We start from the raw sequence: 23750 nt of genomic DNA on the forward strand, positions 1-23750 counted from the left end.
GTAAGTTAAGGGAGAAGACTGGGCGAATAATATTTCACCAGGGTTTCCAGCTTTTGTTTGAGTAATCCAAGGACCAGCCTGGTTCCCAGTCAAAAGTGTAGACCTGACGTCTCACTTGTTGGCCCCACAGGACACAGTATGTCTAGGGCCTGTACATACATATTATGTACCGTAGGTTAAGGGGGAAGTTGAGAGGTGACTCGAGGCTATGGAAGACCCGAGTTTGCACAAGGATTCTCAGCTTCCCGGTACTAATATATGTACCGTAGGTTAAGGGGGAAGTTGAGAGGCGACTCGAGGCTATGGAAGACCCGAGTTTGCATAAGGATTCTCAGCTCCCCGATACTAATATAAGTACTGTAGGTTAAGGGGGGAAGTGAGAACTCCGCAGAGGCGACTTGAGGCTATGGAAGACCCAAGTTTGCACAAGGATTCTCAGCTCCCCGATACTAATATAAGTACTGTAGGTTAAGGGGGAAGTGAGAATTCCGCAGAGGCGACTTGAGGCTATGGAAGACCCGAGTTTGCACAAGGATTCTCAGCTTCCCGATACTAATATAAGTACTGTAGGTTAAGGCACTTCCTCCCATTTTCTATTTTAGTGTGATGGGCGAATAATATTTCACCAGGATAGGCATCCTCTGTCGGAAATTTAGGAATAAAGGTTGAGGACCCGTGTGCAGTTCGAGGCTATGGAAGACCCGAGTTTGCGCAAGGATTCTCAACTTGCCAACCATAATCGTGTGCTATAATTAATGGCGACCTCGAATGTACGTCGTAGCACTGACTGCTAGGCAGAGAGAGTTATTGTAACATAATAAAATTTTGTCTCATTGACACTTTTGATGCTCCACCTCAATTGGTTTTGCAGGCTCAGCAATGGGTGTAGCAGTTTTGCTGTGCGGACCAGCTGATCGTCTGCCGCACGCTGCCGCCGCCTCTTCTCTGCCTTCATCATCGCCATATTATTATTTACTGTGTCATTTTACACGTAGGTACAGTTACACTACAACTGTCACACCTACACCATGTATTACATACACCACGCTACACAACAATTAGTTGTCAGTGTAAATGTAGCGACTTTTCGCTCAGTTTTACCTGAGTACAGGATTTTCACCGTCGTCACGGAGTTTTTCCCTCAAGCTTGCTTCTATTAACGTTAATACGAGGTTTTTTCGCTCACTGGCGACTGCGACTTTCTCCTGTACCAGGATAGCACACACACCACAGTGTGAATCTTGTGCGAATGACTTAGGATGTGTACATATATATATATATCCACAAATTTTTTCCCATAAGGAAAAAATTTAACTTTGTAAGGGCGTAATGTCACGAATCAATCCGCGACATTTCCCTTTTGTGAGAAGCCATGAACTATTAGTGGAAAACTCACTGCGTATCGCTCAGCTAACCGTTTCTCCCTCCATTTCGGGGTACACTTTTCAAAACATTCGTCACTGTTTTCAGAGGTGACCGATTTAATGCACGTCACTAAGTGCTGTACTGAGCGATACTATTGTTTTCTTTATTGTTCGCCCCTGCTTGCACTTGACCGTTAAAAATGCGGCCTACTGCTTCCCCTTTTGTTCCCACGACTTACTCAGTCTAGTGTTTGCTGTGACGGAGACAGGACCTGTGCAGCAGTGCGAGAGGTCAGCTAGTACCCAAACTCCACTTACAGTTTCTCCAAGCTTCCACCTTTAGTTCTCCAGCTTTGGGTGATACACCGCATTCATTGACTAGTATTTCCTTTTTGTATTTTGTAGTCATAAGAGTTTAGTTAAGGTGTTTTTTCCTAGGCGTAAGTATTTAGCTTTTGTGTGAGTGAGTGAGTGCGTCTCATTAATTTGATTTGAATTGTAATGTTAAATTTATTTTTTTGTAATCAATAGATTTAAGTTCCTTTCTTGAGCTCAATGTAAAGTAAAATCTTGTTTCATTTAATCCAAATTAAGCTTATTTTCCATATAGCTCCTAGCTTGCATAAACGTTTGCTTTCATAATTGGTACTTAGACCAGTCTTGTTGTATTAACTTAAAATCCGTTGTGCCAGGAGTTAATGCATCAGCAAGAACCTGATGTTATTATTATTAGTATTAGTTATTTATTGTCAGGGGTGAAGTAACTTTCTCCAGAGGCTAACAGTACAGTAATTCAGCAATTGTGAGTAATTAGTCTCTGCTGTGTACTGTTGAGAAAGTTTATAAATTCTCGTTCTTAGAGAATCGTAGCAAGTCAGCGTAAAGTAGTCGTTGCTTGATGTAGCAAGACAGTCATTGTCTCTGCTCTTCAATATTATTGAATATTATTATCAATTTAAATAATATTTAACCATTTGTATTTCAAAATTACCGTGATATTATAAAAATACCGTGACAGGGAGCTTCCTTAACCGACAAGAATACGAGCCCTAGGCTTGGATTCTCACTGGATTATGAGGCCTGTCCATCTTATTTTCCTTTGTCACATGAGTATTGTTGTGACTGATGGTATTATTGACATGATCGATATTAAGTGGTTATAAAGAACATAGGTGTTAAAAATTATCAAGGAATTAGTGTAAGGAAGCCAGCCAGGCCTAGACGCTCACGACACCTAATTTACGATCACACACCTGGCAGGTCGTGTGGATGGCGTGCCAGTGGGAGGTGTGGAGGGGTATGAAAGGTGGAATTACAGTGGATTAGCGTGGTCTTAGCTGGTTGCACTACACTACAGGGGCAGTTCCCAGGGTTATGTGTCACGCCGAAACAGCTGAGAGGCCAATAATCCTGTTAAGAGGCTTACTATTCTCAGCTTTGCTCGTCTTCACATCACCACTCCTATATTTAATTTTAGAGGCCAATTATATTTGACGGTAAATTTGAGTGTCTTAACTGTTGATACTGCCGTTGTGGGTTTTGCTGTTATTATGACCATTACAGTTACCATCTATAATATTTCACGAATATATTTCCGGTAGGCGATATTAGTTTTCTTAATCGCAGTAACGCAGAATTCTCAGTACTGAGGGCTTTTCTGTTTATGTCCCGATCTGTGTGTTGGCCTTAACAGTAGGATATAAGATTATGTGCTACGATTACATTTTACGATACTCTTGATTGTCAAACTGTCAATATTGCTTTTCGTAACCATGGCAACACAGAGGATTATCAGGTATTTTGGGTTTTGCTCCTCGTTTAAGCGTTATGTTACCCTTTGACTATATTTTTCTGGTCTCTTCATTGCCCTGTTGTTACCTAGCTGTCGATTTATTTTATCTATTTCTTTCATAGATGGCAACACAAGGTTTTCATGGATAGTTTTGTTGATGTGGTGGCTTGTTATGCTGTTCTTAATTTTAGAATACTATTTTATTACATTTTATGATAATTCCTGCTGGCCTAGTAGTGCCTAATTGTCCCTGTTGTTTCCCGTAACCATGGTAACGCTGAGAATTATTTAGGGATTGTGGGTTTTGCTATTTATATGTATCATTTGTGTGTATCACTCTTAATTTTAGGATGCGATTATATTCAACACTTATATTTTCAAGTTAGTTTGATTACCCTGCTGTTATCTAAATGTCGGTATTGCCTTTCGATACCATGGCAGCATCTCTCTCTCTCTCTCTCTCTCACACACACACACACACACACACACACACACACACACACACACACACACAGTGACAGGAAATAGATGTAATTGCCCCTAAAAATTACCTGTGAGGGTAACTGCTCCTCCTTCCTGCAAATTTCGAAATGGAAAATGAAGTGAACTCGGCCAGGTGTGAAATACGAACATAAAGGTGTGAAGGTTGAGGTGACAAAAATGTGGAAATCAGGAAGGATATACCACTCAGGCTTGGAGAGAGAGAGAGAGAGAGAGAGAGAGAGAGAGAGAGAGTAAAAGTGAAAGTGTGAAAATATTGTGGCTGTGTTGTGGTAAAAAAAAAAAAAAAAAAAAAAACATTGGCCTCTGTATTTTCTGTGGTACATCTGTGCATTGTACGTGAAAGAAAAATATGAAGAAACACTTTTAGATTATTTTTTCCCCAAATGCAGTTTATTTATTATTACCCGTCTCCGCCCCGGAGGGGCTGGGAGAGGGATATTGTTTTCATTTGGTTTGTTTGTGTGTTTGTTTGTCTGTCTGTCTGTCTCTCTGTCTGTTAAGAACTTTACGCGATAACTACTGATGCGATTTTGACTAAACTTACAGGGGTGATGGGCTGTTCCCTTCTGATCACCTGATCAAATTTTGGGCCAAATTGGGCCAAGACCCAGGCTGTAGGCTCCCAAAAATGTAAAAAAAAAAAAAAAAAAATTGCCATAACTCCATTCAAATTCGTCATATCAACATGAAACCAAAGCCTATAGGTGCAGCTTTCGAAAATGCATCCTACTGTGTAACATGCCTCATTACATCAGGGGGGCCACCCCCTAGTTAGCAGTAAGAAGGTCAGTGTCAGGTGAGTCGGGCCTAAAAGTTCAAATGGGCACAAAATCGTCAGTATTCACCCGATTAACTCCAAATTTTATATGTAACATCTTTGAGCAGATATCCTGTTGTGTTCATACGTCAACACTAAAATGACGGCCGTGGATGGGCTTGCTGCGCCTTGGCACCGCGTCTTGTATTTTAAATGGTAATATTGGCAAAAAAGTTAAACCTCTTCTAGTCAGCGACAGTTTTAATAATATATTCTAGCAAACGACTAGAGATTAACTCTCTCTCTCTCTCTCTCGCTCTCACGAATTTGTGCGAGCGTATTTGTAGGTTCGTGACATTTTGTTTCAGTGTGAAAACTGCGAATTCTAGTGGAATTTCCACTGTGTATCACTCAGTTCAACCGTCATAGCATTCACTCGATTGGGACGGTTTTCAGAACATTTTTTCACTGTTTCATAAGTGGTTATCCTTGCGCGCGACATTAACGCCTTCGCTGAGTGATTTATTGTGAGCGTATGTCGCTCACTTTCTTTCCGTTGACCGTTGAAGCAAACACGGCCGCCCCTCGCGCTCTTTCATAATTCGAACTTAGTCAGGCTTTAATCGTCGTGAGAGCAGGTTCGTGTGCCCAGCGTGGAGCAGCGCCACCAGCGAGTTCCTGAAATCTCCACCTAGACGGTGAATTGGCGAAGAGATTTAGTGTATTGCAGCATCCGTCCTACATACCGGCGCCCAGTCATTCCGCTTAGCCCCCTCTACTGACCAGTATTTCTTTTCATTTTTCCTAGGTTTAGGTTTAGCTTTTGAGTGAGCGAGTGAGTGTATTCTCCTTGTTATTTTGAATTCATTTTGACACTCATGTAAAGTAAACTTATTTAATTGTAATTAATAAATTTACAGTTCCTTTTCTCTGAGCTTAATGTAGTTAAACTCGTGTTTTATTTCTCCACATTAAGCTTATTTTAGTTGCCGCTCCTAGTTTGCATAAACGCTTTGCATTATTCATAACTGGTACTTAGGCCAGTTCTTTTGTATCAAGCTTAAATCTGTTGTGCCAACCAGGAGTTAATGCACCGGCCAGAACCTGTTTATCATTAATAGCATTAGTTATTGATTGTCAGGGGTGGAGTCACTTTCTCGTGAGGCTAACAGTACTAACAAACAACACTTGTGAGTAATTAGTTTCTGCTGTGTACTGTTGAGAACGTTTATAAATTCTCGTCCTTAGAGAATCGGCGAAGTAAGCTGGCATAAAGTAAAACTTACTGCTTGATTTCACAAGTCAGTTCTTTGTCCATATTTTCAAACATATAACATTTAAAGCATTTTTAATTCTTAAATTCACATACCCCCGTGACACACACACACACACACACACACACACACACACACACACACACACACACACACACACACACACACACACACACACACACACACACACTCTCTCTCTCTCTCTCTCTCTCTCTCTCTCTCTCTCTCTCTCTCTCTCTCTCACACACACACACACACACACACACACACACACACACAATGCTCCTAGTGGCTTGCTTTGGTGAACTATACAAATTCCTCTGCAGTGAACCTTGTGTCGTCTCGCCCAGACCTCCTCTCTGCCCCACCGTGACGAAACTGCATGACAAGTTTGGTCAGCTTGTAGAGTGACCTGCTGGTGGTGTCAGGTGGTGGAAATTTGTAGAGGAAAAGCTGGTGACACGGTGGAAATGGTGGCAGTTTTACTAAGTTAACCAGTTCAGTGCGAGGATATTTTATTCTTTATTCTTTCCGGACTGTTTTGTTGGTACTGACGGACGATTTAATTTGTTTCCTAGAATAAGAGAGAGATAGAGTGTTTTCGAATTGGAGGGGTTGGATATAGCCCTCCTTTACCACTTTAGTGCTATGAGATGGCACCTAAAGTCGAATCACACAACTTCCCATCCTTTTTATTCTCCACACACACACGTTTCCCAAGACTTCCCCCTTCACCGCTGTACCTCTTGACTTTTCATTTTCCTGTCACCAGCCTCGCGCCCATAGGTTATTGTGGGTACTACTACTCCTTCGTGCAGTTCTAATACAGTTGCCACGTTCAATAGGTGAAGAAAAAAATATAGCCTGTCATACTGCCAAGAAATATATGTGTGTGTCTGATTAAATGTATTAAGGCATTTTCACTCGGTCGTTTTCACAATTTCACTTTGCAACATTTAGGCTGGTCATAAAAGTCAGAAATATGCTAATTCCATGCCAGTTTATCAAGCTTTATGTTTATTAAAGTCAAAGGGATAGAAGATTATGTTAATGTCCAGTATCATGCTGAATTGTGTGTGTGTGTGTGTGTGTGTGTGTGTGTGTGTGTGTGTGTGTGTGTGTGTGTGTGTGTGTGTGTGTGTGTGTCGTAGTGTAGTGTAGTGAAAGGCATCGTAAGGCAGTCTCCCATATTGCCCCAGTAAAAATAATCCCTGCCTCTGTATATTCAGTTCCTACGTACAGTACATTGTCTTTGGTTCCTTTGTATACTATTTTCAACGCTTTATGTGTTGTTTTCAGCGCCTTATGTGTTATTTTCAGCGTCTTGTGTGTTATTTTCAGCGCCTTGTGTGTTATTTTCAGCGTCTTGTGTGTTATATTCAGCGCCTTGTGTGTTATTTTCAGCGTCATCTTTGTTATTTTCAGCGCCATTGCAAAGTATATTCAGTATCATTGTTTTTTTCGTTCTACAATTCATACAATATTTTCAACGCCCTGGTATAATATTTTCAACGTCTTCGTGCATCTTCAACGCCTTAGTGTTTTAGGTTTCGTATATTACTTTCAGAAATTCGCCTTCCTCATTCCAACGCCTGGGTACGGTATATCATCAAGCATTATATTGCAGCTCAAAACTGACAATGCATTAATTCCCCCTCCTTATATCCTGCAGTTAGGGACCTTGATTTCCATTAGACTGTTGCGGGTCGTCTTCCCGGGGACAGTATGATTTGAGCAGGAAAAGATGGTTGTCTCTTTATTTTCCTTTTAATTCTTCTTTCGCCTCAACCACCCACCAACAGCACTGTACCTGTCTTCTTTTCCACGTGGTTAGTCGACATTATTGTTTGATGCTAAGAATTGTGTCCTCCTCTTCCTCCTCCTCCTCCTCCTCCTTCTCCTTCTTCTTCTTCTTCTCCTTCTTCTTCTCCTTCTTCTTCTTCTTCTTCTTCTTCCTCAACAACAGCACTAAAATCAGTCCATCCTCTCTTCCCCAGGCCCAGTCAGCACTGATCTACGACGCGGTGAGGGTGGTTGCTGAGGCGCTGACCAGACTAAAGCACAAGAAAGTGGACGTGTTTGGTGAGTCTCCTGGGCTGGGGGCGCCGGGGATCATCAGCTGCCACAGTAATGACGCTGATCAGAGCGTCTGGGAGCACGGCGAGAAGATCACCAGGCACTTGAGGAAGGTGGGTTCAGAAGTAGGTGTCAGGGTGGAGTATTAGGGTGTCAGGGTGGAGTATTAGGATGTCAGGGTGGAGTATAAGAGTGCCAGGGTGAAGTATTAGGGGGCCAGGGTGAAGTATTAGGGTGCCAGGGTGGAGTTTTTGGGTGCCGAGATGAAGTATTTGGGTGCCAGGGTGGGGTACTAGGGTGCCAGGATGGAGTAATTAGGGTGCCATGGTGGCGTAATTAAGGTGCCAGGGTGGAGTATTAGGGTGCCAGGGTGGGGTATTAGGGTGCCAGAGTGGAGTAATTAGGGTGCCAGGGTGGAGTATTGGGGTGCCAGGGTGGAGTATTGGGGTGCCAGGGTGGAGTATTGGGGTGCCAGGGTGGAGTATTGGGGTGCCAGGGTGGAGTAATTAGGGTGCCAGGGTGGAGTATTTGGGTGCCAGGGTGGAGTATTTGGGTGCCAGGGTGGAGTATTTGGACGCCAGGGTGGAGTATTTGGACGCCAGGGTGGAGTATTTGGGTGCCAGGGTGAGTATTAGGGTGCCAGGGTGGAGTATTGGGGTGCCAGGGTGGAGTATTACGGTGCCAGGGTGGAGTATTACGGTGCCAGGGTGGAGTATCAGTGGTGATTAGGGTGTCAGGATAAAGAAATGGGTGTCAGTGTGGAATAATGTGGTGTTAGGGTGGACTTGGAGGCAGGATGTCAGGAGTGAATAACAAAAGACCACCAGGGACTTGAGGAAGGTGGGTGAAGAGTTAGATACGCACTGAAGAGATGTTAGGGTGTAGGAGAGGAAAAATAATTCTTTAGTATGGAGTACTGGAGTTGGTGTTGCTTTTGTTAATGTTGTTATTCATACTGCTTAACCCTGGACCGCCTGACCAAGCGTAGTCGTCAACCGCAGGAAAACAACCGCCCCATGAGGTTGTCCTATAGGTTCCGTACACCGCTGCTGTTGTGTGTGCATCCTAGTGTAGCGTGTGCTGTGTGTGTTATGTTGTGTGGGCCTGTTCAACAAGCGGAGCACATGTTTTCTGTGATTCTACCCAACCCAAATCTAAACTGGCAATTATGGAGGGCTGGGTGATGTCCTGATCTAAGCCTAGCCAGGTGGACTTGACCAGCTCTATTTAAGGATACCTCTGATGGATGGACGACAGGAGGGGTGACATGTAGTAGCGTGTTCCGATCGGGGTGTTGTTTTGCCCTGCGAGGGAAGTGGGTAGGTAGGTGTTTCTTCAGTGATAGTGTGGGAATGTCTGTGGTAGGTTCTGTTAGGTTGTAGGATTAAGTGTCAGGGTGGGATATTAGAGTGTTAAGAAGGATGAGTGTGGTGTCAGGGTGTAAAGCTAGGTTGTCAGTGTGGAATATTTAGGGTGTCAGGGTGTAGAATTGGGTTGTCATTGTGGAAAATTTGTGTGTCAGGGTGTAAAATAAGGTTGTCAGTGTGGAATATAAGGGTGTTAGGATGTAAAATTATGTTGTAGTATGGAATATTAGAGTGTCAGGGTGTAGAATTATGTTGTAGAATGGAATATTAGAGTGTCAGGGTGTAGAATTATGTTGTAGTATGGAATATTAGAGTGTCAGGGTGTAGAATTATGTTGTAGAATGGAATATTAGAGTGTCAGGGTGTAGAATTATGTTGTAGTATGGAATATTAGGGTGTCAGGGTGTAGAATTATGTTGTAGTATGGAATATTAGGGTGTCAGGGTGGGCCTGGGATAAGGTGTCAAGAACGAATAAAAGACGATGCCAGATACTTGAGAGCGATGTGTAATGTGTTATGGTGGCACTGTGGACATGTTATGGTGCTACAGAGGGTAACTATTGCACTATACGCCTTTTTTACCATAACATGCCAGATTTTCGTCCTGTTGCGGCTTATTTCACGTAGCTGAATGGCAGAAAAAGATATTGCTGAAATTCTATATCCTCTCCACAGCACAGCTTCCTGACTGGCATCATATGCTAGTGTTAATCTATTGTTACAGCTCAGCATTCAAGGTGGAGAGATGACAGTTTTAGGTTAAGTTAGGGTAAAAAGAGTATAAGTGGAATATTAGGTACAAAAAGTTCATAGCCATAGTTCATTTGCCTTCATACAGCACAGATTTTCACGTAGCTCATTGGCAGGAAAGACACGGCTTTACATCCCTCTATTCCCTCTTTGTCTTTAACTCATAAAATAGTTTTGTTAGTTACAAACCTTCCCTATAACAAATAACCTCGAAAAGACCAGGCTGTTTATTTTTCTATGTAAGGGATTAACGTGGACAGGGTGAAGCGGTTGGCATAAAAAATTCTGTCCCCTCTTGGTTTTCTCTCCACCTGCTTTAAAAATCAGTGAGATGAATCCACAGCAACTTAAACTGATCACTTTATCAGGTCACTGATCAGTGTCATCTGTGTCAATTGCTACAGATTCACCACACTGATTCTCATAGACCATGGAAAAAGAAGCAGGAGAAGCGACAGGACTTTTGATGCTGACCGTACCTCTACCTCCAGACGTCATTATTCAAGTCAAGGAAGGTTTCTCGCACCGAAGGAGTTGCACTGGATCCTGGACAGAAGTGTTATGAGTCCATGGGGAGGCTGTACGTACAATAATATCCTTGTGTAAGCGAGGGAAGGCATTGGTATAGCAGCGGTGGTAGGGTGCTTAGCGGATGAGGTGTGCAGCAGGTTTATGGGAATATGACACAGACAGCAGCAGGGTAAGCTGAGGCATGGGGGTGATGGTGGTGCACTGTTAAACGCACATTACTATGTTAACGAGAGAGAGAGAGAGAGAGAGAGAGAGAGAGAGAGAGAGAGAGAGAGAGAGAGAGAGAGAATAAAAACCCTTGCTTGGTATTAGTGCCAAAGTGAGTCCCTTCCCCCCCCTCTCTCTCTCTCTCTCTCTCTCTCTCTCTCTCTCTCTCTCTCTCTCTCTCTCTCTCTCTCTCTCTCTCTCTCTCTCTCTCTCTCTCTCTAGCCCTCGGAAATATAACTGTAAATCATAAAAAATAACAAGATCAGTAAAATTAAGAATTTAATGAGAAGCATCACTGGGATTGCAACAACCACGCTCTCCAACTGGTCTTGAATGTCGAATATTTTACTCTGTCCTGTAGCCTTGACCTTCGACAGATTGCTCTAGAAATCTACTTGCTTCATCCTTGCGTAGCTCATATCCTGTCCACCAACTTTGACTCAAATTGGGTCAGAACTGTTTGAGTTGACTTTGGCCTGTGAAGCAAACGGACTGTCAAACGGAAAATTTGTATATATGTTATAGAACTTAAAAATTTAATTAAGAATATGTATAACCGTTTTCAGCTCAGTTAATGACCATGTGTGTTCAGACTGGAGGGTCGATTTGACTAGTAACTAACGAGATTCACTGGTACCCGATACATAAAATTCATCAAATTTACAGGCAGCCACGGCTTGGTATTTTATTTGGGAGAGTGGGCCAGTACCATCACGTGAAAGCAAACCAGCAAATAATTTCGTTACCCATACTAAGTGTTGGTGTGTGTTTCTTGCATTGTTAGTCTCCTCGTATTGATTAAGTGGAGACTGTTGTTTTTGCTGGTATTATTACTATTCCGGTCTCAGAATCTCGCAACGATTCCGGGAGAACCGAAGACTGCACGAGGAATCTGAAGGGCCTAGGTTATGTGTCCTGGCATGGGCCACTGCTGATAGAAAAAAAAATCAAATCCTTTATGCGCAGTAGAAGGACATGTCAGGAAGTCTCATATCAGTAAATGCTGCGAACGAGATAAGTTGGTTGTGTCTGCTGGAGATTTCAAAGGGATCTGAGCAAGGAATCTAAATTGCCCAGGTCATGTGTTCTTTTATGGGCCCTTGCTGATAGAACAAAAATTCCAACACTCCCCAAAGGTGTCAAGGTCATTGTAAGAAACAATTGGCTGAGTACTGTCAACGTCATTGTAAGAAACAATAGGTTGAGTCTAGTGACTGTCTGCAGGAGAGTTAAAGTTCTAGTCTTGGTATTGTTGTTGGTGTGTGTTTCTTGCATTATCTTGGTATTGCTGGGGTATGTTCATTGCATTATCTTGGTATTGTTGGTGTGTTTCTTGCATTATCTTGGTATTGCTGGGGTATGTTCATTGCATTATCTTGGTATTATTGTTGTGTGTTTTTTGCATTGTCTTGGTATTGTTGGTGTGTGTTTCTTGCATTATCTTGGCATTGTTGATGTGTGTTTCTTGCATTATCTTGGTATTGTTGTTGGTGTGTTTCTTGCATTATCTTGGTATTATTGTTGTGTGTTTTTTGCATTGTCTTGGTATTGTTGGTGTGTTTCTTGCATTATCTTGGTATTGTTGGTGTGTTTCTTGCATTATCTTGGTATTGTTGTTGTGTTTCTTGCATTATCTTGGTATTGTTGTTGTGTTTCTTGCATTATCTTGGTATTGTTGTTGTGTTTCTTGCATTATCTTGGTATTGTTGTGTGTTTCTTGCATTATCATGGTATTGCTGGTGTGTTTCTTGCATTATCTTGGTATTGTTGTGTGTTTCTTGCATTATCTTGGTATTGTTGGTGTGTTTCTTGCATTATCTTGGTATTGTTGGTGTGTTTCTTGCATTATCATGGTATTGTTGGTGTGTTTCTTGCATTATCTTGGTATTGTTGGTGTGTTTCTTGCATTATCTTGGTATTGTTGGTGTGTTTCTTGCATTATCTTGGTATTGTTGTTGTGTTTCTTGCATTATCTTGGTATTGTTGGTGTGTTTCTTGCATTATCTTGGTATTGTTGTTGTGTTTCTTGCATTATCTTGGTATTGCTGGTGTGTTTCTTGCATTATCTTGGTATTGTTGTTGCAGGTTGAGATGGAGGGACTGACAGGCAACATCAGCTTCACGGACGAGGGTAAGAGGAAGCTGTACTCACTGGACGTGGTGGAAATGACACTCAACATCGAGACGGTCAAAGTGAGTGTGGAATTTATCTTATATAGTGCTTTATCATTATCTTTTATCTTTCTTTTTGTTCATTTCTTAATTTTTGCTGTTTCGTTGGAGATGATTTTGAATACCGAGATCGTCAAAGGGTTGTAGTGTTGCTTCTCTCTCTCTCTCTCTCTCTCTCTCTCTCTCTCTCTCTCTCTCTCTCTCTGTTTTTAATAAGTGTACAGTTGGTAGACATTTAAGAATATTTGAATATATATTTATGTATAGAATGTACCAGTATGTAGATGACCCTGTAAACTACCTAGCAAAACCTTATATAATTATGTATGTACGGTACTATAGTTAAGGTATATGTGCGTGAATAAAGATACATGTGTAAATGTATGCAAAGGTATGTAAGAATATGTAGTATGTATGAGAAAGAATATAACTGTGGGTATACAGAGAATGTTTGTATTTGGTGTATGGTTTCAGTTAATTATGGTTTATTTGAGCCAGGACAATAAAAGTAATTAACTTAGTATTCAGTATGTATTCGTATATAGTTATTCAATAAATCACTTTTCAGCTACCCTAAGGTATTCTTCCATACAGCAATATAGACGAATAATTCAATCCCTCTATTATTATGCTACATATAACAAAAATTCAGGATAGAAAATTAATCTGCTTTTGACTGTACATTGAATGAGAATATGATCATTTGTATTAAGGTATGTGTATTATCAATGCAAGTATTCAATCCCTCTATTATTATGCTACATATAACAAAAATTCAGGATAGAAAATTAATCTGCTTTTGACTGTACATTGAATGAGAATATGATCATTTGTATTAAGGTATGTGTATTATCAGTGCAAGTATTCATATGTATGTGTGTGCATGTGTGTGTGTGTGCATGCATGTATTGTGAATACAGGCATGCGTGCATGCAAGTGTACGAGTGTGCATATATTGTGAATGTAGGTGTGAATTTGTTTTGGTGAGTGTTCTTGCCTATATACTTATTTGTGTTAGGTTTTCTTGTCTTTTTAATTTATTAAATATACTTTTGAAATAGCCAAAACAGAGAGCAGCAACCCGAGTGTGTTACAAATCAGGTGCCTTTTACGAGTTTTTCTCTCAAAAGGCTCAACCAATGAAGTATTCATGTTTTTTATTGTTCTTAATGTATACATGTTTTTGGATAGATAAAACATTTTCAGTTCAGTTTCTCTCTCTCTCTCTCTCTCGACCTGCAACACAGAGACCGTCAAAGTGAGTATTTACATCTTCAATCCAACACCGACCGATTTAATTTTCTCATGCTTAATCCAAACGATTGTTATCAGCGTGGAGTGAGAGAGAACGGGAATTATAACCAGCGTCTCCGGTTCCCACATTTCCATTCTCTATACCATTGATGCATTCCGTGCTAAGTTTGATTTTATCAGGATGTGCATTCTTCCTGTGTTTATTATTTTCTACTCAATTTATCCTAACCTGGCCCAACTTAATATTGCCTAACTGACCATCACACCTGATACGAAGAAGAATCTAACCAAATTGGCTGACAAACTACCCTAACGTGATACTAAGAAAACAGACCCAACCTAACCTTGAACTTTCTAGGAAACATGTAAAAATGGTACACAGAATAGAAATCACCGTCCAAAAGGTCTCTCAGAAGTTTAATAAAATTGCCTATACGCATCAGGATTAAAACATACGTCATCATAGTGAAGGGGTGGTGTTGGGGAGGGATACCTTCATGTGGTGGCACCGATATAACTGGTCGGGTAAGCTGCCAGGCTGTACAAACGTCGATCAGCTGCTTCCCCCGAAAGGAGGAGGATGGACGGTCGGAGAAAGGCAGCTTCAGCCTGCAGCCCACCAGATTCAGGTTACAGATGAACCTGGGTCTTGGTCTTTAACTACTGCCCAGGAAAACTTTCATTAACTTAATTTAATCTTAATATTATCTCCTTTTTCATCTCTATTTGTTCACCACCACTCTGTTTCTCGTTATCTTTCATGTATCCTTCATAACTCTACGAGCATGTACCGTACTTCCCGTGTCATAGGACGCCTTTTGACATTGGACGCTCCCCCAAACAGACAAGGCAATATCCAGAAAAAAATAGGAAGGCAATAAATGACAGACGACCCTGTACTCATATACAGTATATACTCGAGTATATATATATATATATATATATATATATATATATATATATATATATCTTTCTATCTATCTATCTATCTATCTATCTATCTATCTATCTATATATATATATATATTATATATATATATATATATATATATATATATATATATATATATATATATATATATTGTTACGGAACAGAGAAAGATAATGTACACATTAAGTGAGAATACTAAGAGTCACTACTGTCCCGTAAAGTTCCAGGTTCAAAACAAAAGAGTTGGGTAAAATTACAAGTTAAAGTTTAATGCTCAAACTAACAACAAAACATTCAGGACTCATAAGGATAATGTAATGGCAAAAAACAGGTTAAATATATGGTTAACTGCAATAGCCTCTATTAACACGAAATTAGCATGAGTAAATTTATCTAAGTCAGCCCTGATAAAATGAAAATACACTGGGTAATGCTCAGCTAATGCAAGATAAATAATTACAGATACAAACTATTATTACCACTGGCTGACAAAATGAATTACAAAAACTTTACTAGGCCTACAAATCAACACCTTATGCTATACAGTACAAGAACAAAATGCAATAACACTCACACTCAAATCACAGCTGCTAGATGGTTGGAGACTTCCTGAGAAACTCACAATAATAATAACTGTACAGGGGAGGACAGAGATGTGAACAAAATGAGGAGCAGATCTAAGTGGCAATGATGCAGAGACTGAGCTCATTATATAGGGGCCGGCAGAGCTTGATACAACTTGTAAGAAGGACGCGCAAATGAAGCCATGGGGACATAGAGCTGAAAATCCCGCCCTGAACAACAGAAAGGACGACTTACTCTACTATAACGGTAGAAGGGGGGAACTGAGGCAGAACGCGCTCGTGATCAAACAGGCAGCACACTGTACGTTAGAATTACACAAAGGATGTTGAAATCATAGGCTATGTAACAATATATATATATATATATATATATATATATATATATATATATATATATATATATATATATATATATATATCATATAAATGACTGTGAACTAGCTTGGGAAAAAAATCAAGACATCAACATGCTAATGGGTTAACATTATTTAGTATATGATGTATTAACCTTTCTTTTTAGGGGAGTATACTGTTTCCTCCTGTCGTAACGTGCAGGCATAGTCAGTGATCCCCATACGTGTCTGGAATTCCAAACTGATGAATTAATAGTGACCAATTGACCGTCAGAAAACAGAGGTTTGCCCACACCTTCAGGCTTTCAGTTTTAATAATTTGACTGCGAGCCATTTAATATTTTGTCTGCGAATCACCAACTTTGCTGTGTGTGTGTGTGTGTGTGTGTGTGTGTGTGTGTGTGTGTGTGTGTGTGTGAGAGAGAGAGAGAGAGAAAGGGGGGGGGACGGTGAAGAAAAAGGGAAAAAACGGGGGAGTAATGAGTGTAGAATAATACAGTGGACACATCTGATAACCTCATCCACCCTAATCGTATCCACCACCCTAACGCATAAAAAAAGGTGTTGTTTGTTTTTAGACACCCCTTAGACAAACCCCAAATGAACATCACATGCACCTCAGACACACGCTAGGCACTCCAGACGCACACCAGATTCACCTCCAACACTCTCCGCCCCTCAACAAATACCCCGTAAGTAAAGCTTTAAAAAAAAAACTCTGCGGTTCGGTCTTGCCACGTTTCATCATTCAAACAGATACGGTGACTGAGTAACAAGTTTGGGACACACTGAATTTGGCCGCCCCTGTGAGTTCTACAAAAGGAGGAGGAGGAAACGAGGAGGAGGAAGTGGAAAGGAAAAGAAGAGACACAAGAACTGAATTGAACGGTCAGAAGATGAAGGTAGGCAAGGGGAAGAATGGAAAAGAAGAATGAGTAGTAACGAGGAGGAGGAGCAGGAAGATGATGACAAAAAGAGAAGAGAAACTAGGATGAGAGATGGAGACATGATTAATATAAAAGAGAAGCCAAGAAGGAAAAGTGAGGGTGAGGAGGGTTGACATAAAGACATGTGAGAGGGACGGCCCGAGGCTGTCTTGTACGTACAGGGGAAACAAGAGTAGGGGAAGCAAGGGGTCACAAGAAGGAAGAAGAAAGAGGAGAAAAGAGAAGGAAGGGGTCACAAGAAGGAAGAATAAAAAGGGAAATAAAGACTGACTGACAAGAAGAAAGAGGAAAAGCAAGAAGAAAGGAGAGGCCATGTGAAGTGAAAGAAGAGAGGAAAAGGCAGAGGATAAAGAAGGGAAATGAAAAGAATAGGAAGAAGAGCAAAACGAAGAGGAAGAAGAACAGAAAAGAACACAGGAGACTGAAGTGGTTCCAGGCTGTAGTGCATATACGGAACAAGAGGGAACAAGAGGAGGCGAAGATGGAAGACAAAATAAAGAGAGAAACGAGAAAGAAAACGAGTAAAAAGAAAAAAAATGATAAAAGTAGAGAAGATAAAAGAAAGCGAAAGAATGATTGGGGAGGAGAGAAGAAAGAGATATGAAAGAGGACTGAAAAGAGGAGCAGAAGGGAGAAAGAGGAAACACACGAAACTGAGGAATAAGAAGTAGGATTAAAAAGAAGAAAAACAAAAGAAAAAAGGATACAAAGGGAGGAAGACATGAGGACGACTAGGGTTCAGATAAAGAGAAAAAGTGTGTTGGTTCCCGGCTCTGGTGTGTGTACAGAGGGCAGGACAGATGAAGAGAGACACTAAAGAGGAAGAAAGAGAATAATGAAAAAAAAGAAAAGAAAAAAGAGGAAGGTCAGATGGAAGACAGGAGATGAAAAAATGTCGACAATCAAGGAGGAGATGCAGAACAGTAGAAACTATCGGATAAGAAAGACGAAAGGATAAGATGGCTCCTGAAGGGAAGAAGGAGAGAAGCGTAGGCAGAGCAGAGAAAAAAACAGAAAAGAGGGGGGATGGGAAGAAAAAAGATTGTAAGACATACAACAGAAGATGAAAGGGTGTGGTAGTTCTCGACTGTGGTGTATGCATGATGGGTCAAGTGTAGAAAAAAAGAAGATGGGAAAAAAAACATAAGAGAAGAAAGAAGAGAAGAGAAAGAAGGAAGATGAGGGGAGAAGAAGGGTATAGGACAAAAGAAAGGAAAAACGAAGAGGGTGAGTAAGCGAAAAAAAGACAGATAAGAAAGAAAAGGAGGAGGAGGAAAACACTGGGTCCAGAGAAATGGCGAATATTTACTCATAATTTGCATGTGTTTTTAAAAAAGAAAGTCATTAGAAGATAAAATGTGAAGGCTCATGATATACACACTGTTGAGAAGAATTACACAAGTATCGTCGATCTTTGCGCTCTAGAAGGTGCGTACCCTGCTAGGGTCGTGTTGACTTCGTCAGAGGAACACAAAAATGGCCAAAGCACGCATAAGAGGACATTGTCATTCTCTCTCTCTCTCTCTCTCTCTCTCTCTCTCTCTCTCATGCAAACGTACCCTGACTACTAAATCTAAAACCAGGCCATAACACGGTGCACTTTGCCACACACATTTCACCAAACCACACCGTTGCAGGAGCACAAAAATGGCCAAAGCATCCCCACAGAGGGTATCAGTCAGGACCAAGATCGCAATGGCAGCTACTGGACTTCCTAGTGGGTGCATGTGTACCATTTCCTTTCAGTGCGTTTATCAGGGAAGGGGATTTTTTTACATACACACATACATACATACATCGTGATCGGCAGTAGTATAGGTAACGCGAAATTTTGTAAATATGGCTAGGATGCCTGACAAATTGGTTCAGTAAAGCATCAGTTAGAGAAGAGGATCTTAATTTAAACAGGCCATGAAGTGGGCGAACCATTAATGCTTAAGGAAATCAAGGATCTTATCTATTAATGGGTCTTTGAGTAACCCATGGCAACTGTTGATGAGTTGGATGAGTATATCCTGAGATTTCGGGGAGGGAAAAAAGCTTATTATGGAAGATTATGAAGGGAAATAAAAGTTAGGGGAGGCAGAATTACCAACGATTACTGGCTGGAAAAAATGTGCAGTGTAAAAGAATTGGGAAGTAAAAGACACAGTAGGAAAAATAATGGAACGGAAAAAATTGGGAGATGGGGAAAAAAAGTGCAGTGCAAAGGATTAGTGAAGGAAAAATGCGTAATACGGGAAAACAGCCGAAGGAAAAAAATAAGTGAAATATTTAGAAAATGCCTCTGGGAAAAGGACGAAAGACTGTTGGTTAAGAAAAGTGTAAAGTGAAAGATGAGAGAATGTGTAGGGTGGTAGATAAAAGAATATGCAAAGTGAAACCCGCCTCATCCCAACCGATTTTTCACCAGTGAACCCCCCAATCCTGACAGTTTTGGAGTTTTATTTTTTTTTTCCCAAACCTCCATTTTTTTGTGAGAAACAATGGCAATTTACGCATAAAATGCTCACCTGAGCTTAGAAGTGGTCTAACCAGGTGGCTCTTTAAACACCTGGTACCGTGTTCTCTGTAGCCGTGCTGCAGCTGTCGCGTTTTCTATGGTAGCGGTGACCATTGCAAACCACTGAGAATAGGTAGGTGTTTGTTCATTTGGTACGAATTTAAATGTAGTACAAGAATATATTGGTTTTCACACCATAATATAGGCAATATAAGCGTTGTTTCACTCACTGAACACATCAACCTACCGCACCATCCTTGGCGATGTTACCTCCTCATCACTTCAGCTTGTTTCTTCCTCTGGTGTTAGGTAATCTTTGTCTTCCACATCGTCATCGATTGGGGAATCACTCTCACTTTGAATTTCGTACCATGGCGTGACATGTCTTTACTGGCCAGGTCACTTCTAACAGGTGAGTTGCCGAGACAGTAGCGTGCAGGGGAGGGCGGGGGAGGGGGGGACACACGGGGTAAGTGTCATTGCCTGGTGGCGGGTAGAGGAAAGTCTCCCGCGTATTCCTACCAAAAACCATGCGCAAAGCTTGAAAAATGTGCAGATGACGGCCCTCGCAATTGCAAGAAGTATGGGTATGTTGTTGGGACTGAGTGTGACAAAACATTGCAACGTATCCATATGTTACCAGGACATGGCGGGTTAAAAGAAACTAAGGAAGAAAGTTGAAAAATTGTGCAGGGTGCTAGTTGAAAAAAAAAATAAAAATCCTAATGTAAATTCTCTGATTGGGGACTAGAGGAGTGCAAAGTATCTTGGTGAAAAATTCCGTGTACGAGAGACCATCGTAGGAGTAAAAATACGAAGAGCAGACGAGGATAGTGTGGGGAAGATAGGAAAGACGACAAATACGTGGAAGAGGAACACCTAGTAGTGAGAGAGGGTAGAAAGTCTATCATGATAAGGTATTTCAGTACCTAACATGAAAGGGATGCAGGGAAAAAATGCACTCAGTGATATGTGGGGCTGTGTGGCGCGGTTGGTTGCACGTAGGAGTATTCCTGGGACTTATGGAACTGATTTTCAAGAGTGCAGAGAGAGAGAGAGAGAGAGAGAGAGAGAGAGAGAGAGAGAGAAAATTTGGGGATTATTTCTACGTAACCTGTAATTTTTTACCTGACTAGATGGATGTCCTAGCTAGAGTTTCAAACAAAACGAAGGCATGATGTTGGTGGTTCGCAGCTTTATTTATTTTTTTTATTTAATTATTGATTTCTCTTTATGCATGAGTAAGAGTGTCACATCAAATTTTCCTTATGTACACGTGATCAAATAACTATCCTTACAGCCATCCATCCACATTTTGAAACAGTGAACGAAACGTATGAAAACATTCTCCATTAACTACTCTTAATTGTACAGTAGCCAGTAATTTTATCAGTACGACATGAAAGAAGAACATGTAACACGTAAAGTAAACAGTCCATTCAGAATTATTGCCTTTAGAAAAAACGCGATAAACAACAGCGCTCAATGTGAAACTATCGGTCACCCGTGTAAAGATCGTTTTCGAAGCTCCGAACAACCTCCTTAACACTGAACGATACGGCTTGGTGGATGTGTAACTCAGCCAGACATACTCAGAGAGTCAGCAAAATCTGTGAATTATGAGTGAAGCCGTGAACAAAATTCGGCCTCATTTCTCCTCCAACTGTGGCAATGCAAGGCGTTGTGTAAATTTTTTCTTTAATGTGATGGCAGTACGAAACACAGCAAAAGAACATGAGAAAAGAGAGTACCGTTTTTCATCAAGGGAGAAGGGAGAAATATCTAAGGCATGACACAAAGCTGGCAGAGGATTGTCGTCATACTCTTGCTGATGGCAGTAAATGCTGAGAAATATGACACCACGATGAACGCCAGTATGAAATATTACAGAGAATATGATTTGTTTGGAAAGATAAAAAAATATATATATATAGCTAAACTTCTAGTATGAAGAAATTATAATGAGAATATGGTTAGTGTATACTATATAAAGACTGAAAAAATGATAACTCCAATTATGAATAAATTATAATGAGAATGTGATTAATATGATATAATTTTAAAAAGTATAATGCCTCGTACAAGTAAATTACAATGATAAGATTAGTGTGAAAAATTAAAAACAAAAACAAAAGCTAAAACACCTAATATTAAAACTTACACTGAGAATGAGTAGTTTGATTAAAAAAAAAAAAAAAAAAAAAACTAGTATGAATAAATTGCACTGAGAATGTGATGTATGATATAGATTAGAAAAAAACGAAGTATGAAAGGTTTAAATAAAATGTACCTACGAAAAACGCTACATACTAGAAAGAAAAAAAAAAAGAAAATATTGCTGACTGGTGACGGAGGGTGAAAAATCAGTAGTAGTTGTTTGTGAAAAGACTGTTTAAAAATATTTGTAACAATACTAGTAACGAAATATACTTTTGTGAAAATGGTAGTAGATGCAGGAGCGCACCATTCCCTCACTTCATGTAGTACTGCCTTCCACTGACTCTACACTGGATGACAAGCCACAAGGTTTCCTCTACCCTAGGAAACCATTTACTACGCTGAATAGTAATTATAATAGCTAGTGGTCTAGTGGGTTAAGACTCTCCAGCAGGTTATGGTCCATGAGGGTCTACATCCGAGGGCTGGTATGGTAAGGTTATGGGGCAGACGGTGTTAGGCCGCTTAGCCACGGTACTCATCTCCGTAACTTAGGCCTTTTATCCCGTGACAGGTTTATTGCTCACATAATGACACGGGTTGCGACGAGTCACTCGCCTTTAACGTCCGACGAAGTAGCCTGTCCCCGGGCCCCAACACTCCTGATGTATCAGTAAAAGAGTGGATGATGGATGAATGGGTCGATGAAAAGATTACAACTAAAACGTGGGAAACATTTCTCGTTAGATGAGAAGTAGGAACCAAATAGAATTGGTGAGTGCAAGAAAGACAGCTGCATGTTGCTGAGAAACATAAACACACTGGGTTCGGTATGTATAAAAAAAATGTATGGTATATCAAGATTAATTGCGGAAAATACTGGCCCGTGCAGACGGAAAGGACAGATCATAAGCACAAGTTTGTGAGACAGTATAAACGGTACAGTATGTATAAAAATGCTGGGTACGAAAAAAATAAACTTATAGTAAAAAAACTGCAAAGGAAATAATGTTGTCTGGAGGCGAAGGTGTGAAAAAATACAAAGATAAAATGTTGCAGAGACAAAAATGCAAGGTGCTAAATATATCTACAAAAATACCTGGTACAAAATGATTACAGGGGAAAATAGTGTTCGTTAATGAAGCTGAGGGGAAAGATCAGTAACATAAGTGTGTACAGTGTAATACTATAGATATGGTTACTAAATGTGACCGTTCAGCGAAAAACAAAAGGAATGAGAAGGTTAAAGCAAAAAAAAAAAAAAAAAATTTAGTTGCGTGAAGTGGATGGGAAAAGATAATTATATTAAGTCTGAAATGACTTCCCTTTCGTCACACACACACACACACACACACACACACACACACACACACACACACACACACACACACACACACACACACACACACACACACACACACACACACACACACACACAAACACACAAACACACACACAAACACACACACACACACACACACACACACACACACACACACACACACACACACACACACACACATACACACACACACACACACACACACACACACACACACACACACACACACACACACACACACACACACACACACACACACACACACACACACACACACACACACACACACACACACACACACACAGGAGTGGATATCCCTCTTTTCGATCTAAAATAAGATACCAGGGGAGAGTATTAATGTTTCTATTTATGTACGAGTAGTGGTCTGGTTGTTGTGGCTGCTACCGTCATTCACTGCCCTTAATATCATCTTCAATTTCACCATCTTCATCTGTATCACCTTTCATTCGAGGACGTTTTTATTTATTTAATTTCGTGATGAACAAAATACTTATATGCCTTTAAAACAATTCGTGTCTTGACTAGGGAAGAATGCGTGACATGCTTGATTAGGTGTCACGTAGGAGACTTAACATTGGTGATAGAACGGGAGAAAGTAGAACACTTGGTCGGTTCTTAAAGAGGTAGCCAAGGGGTCCGACCTCTCTCTCTGTACGCTTTCCACAGTAAAAATCCGCTTTCACATCGTCCTTTTACATTGCCCTCTTCAGCTTAGAGAAAGAGAGAGGGGGGGGGGAGGCAAAGGATAATACAACACGGAGATAAGCGAAAGTAAGCCAGGTACAGTACAATGCCAGTGGACCAGTGGGTGAAGGAATCCAGCCAGGTAGTACTGTCATGATATCTCAGAGTATCATGCCTAA

At 40.7% G+C, this 23750-nt stretch overlaps 1 pseudogene; it reads left to right on the forward strand.

The window, feature by feature from the left end:
* Nucleotides 1–23750, forward strand: part of LOC145413476 (glutamate receptor 1-like) — an 806335-nt pseudogene that overhangs the window by 703682 nt on the left and 78903 nt on the right.

This window comes from Coenobita brevimanus, chromosome 1, assembly GCF_032717465.1.
Source record: "Coenobita brevimanus isolate Jiangsu-jjx chromosome 1, ASM3271746v2, whole genome shotgun sequence".
Taxonomy (NCBI): domain Eukaryota; kingdom Metazoa; phylum Arthropoda; class Malacostraca; order Decapoda; family Coenobitidae; genus Coenobita; species Coenobita brevimanus.